The 599-nt window shown below is 35.1% G+C and overlaps 1 pseudogene; it reads left to right on the forward strand.

Moving 5' to 3' along the window:
• The first annotated feature begins 41 nt into the window (after window positions 1-41).
• On the forward strand, window positions 42-593 carry LOC103523736 (annotated as a pseudogene).
• Window positions 594-599: the final 6 nt, after the last annotated feature.

Here is a 599-nt window from a genome sequence, read left to right on the forward strand (position 1 = left end):
TCACTCTTAATGACCTAAAAATTTGTAAAATTCATTTCTGCATGGTGTTAGCATTTGGTGACTTGTTCAGCTTCAGCATGAACCTGCCTGGTGTTTTGTCTTGTCAATCTTGTAAGTACCTACATCGATCTTTTAGTTTATTAAATTGTTTTTGTCTCCTATCTATCTATGTTCATCTAAGTATTCTAAGTAGCAATATTTGATCAGTTTCAATCTCTCACAGTAAGCAGGAACCTCGTTTATGACATCAGGTACCTACTTGAATTTTATAAAAGATTCTTTTTACATTGAAGCATAGGGATAGACACCTATGTCTACAAATAGTCCAGCTAGGGAAGATAACTATGTAGATTTTACTGAAAGTTTTTTTTTTTTCTTTTTTTTTAAATTCTATAGAAACTGGTCTTCTTCATTTCAGGTGGATCTTTGATAAAAGCTTTGGCCGAAGACATCTTGCCCAAAGTCCGCACAGACTTTAGCAAATGGAAAATTTTCTTCTGTGATGAAAGGATGGTCCCATTTGACCATCCAGAATCAACATTTGGGGTTTATAAGAAACTTCTGCTTGGGAAATTCCCTGGCTTGACAGAGGAGTCGTT

Source organism: Diaphorina citri, unplaced genomic scaffold, assembly GCF_000475195.1.
Source record: "Diaphorina citri unplaced genomic scaffold, Diaci psyllid genome assembly version 1.1 scaffold36334, whole genome shotgun sequence".
NCBI lineage: Eukaryota > Metazoa > Arthropoda > Insecta > Hemiptera > Psyllidae > Diaphorina > Diaphorina citri.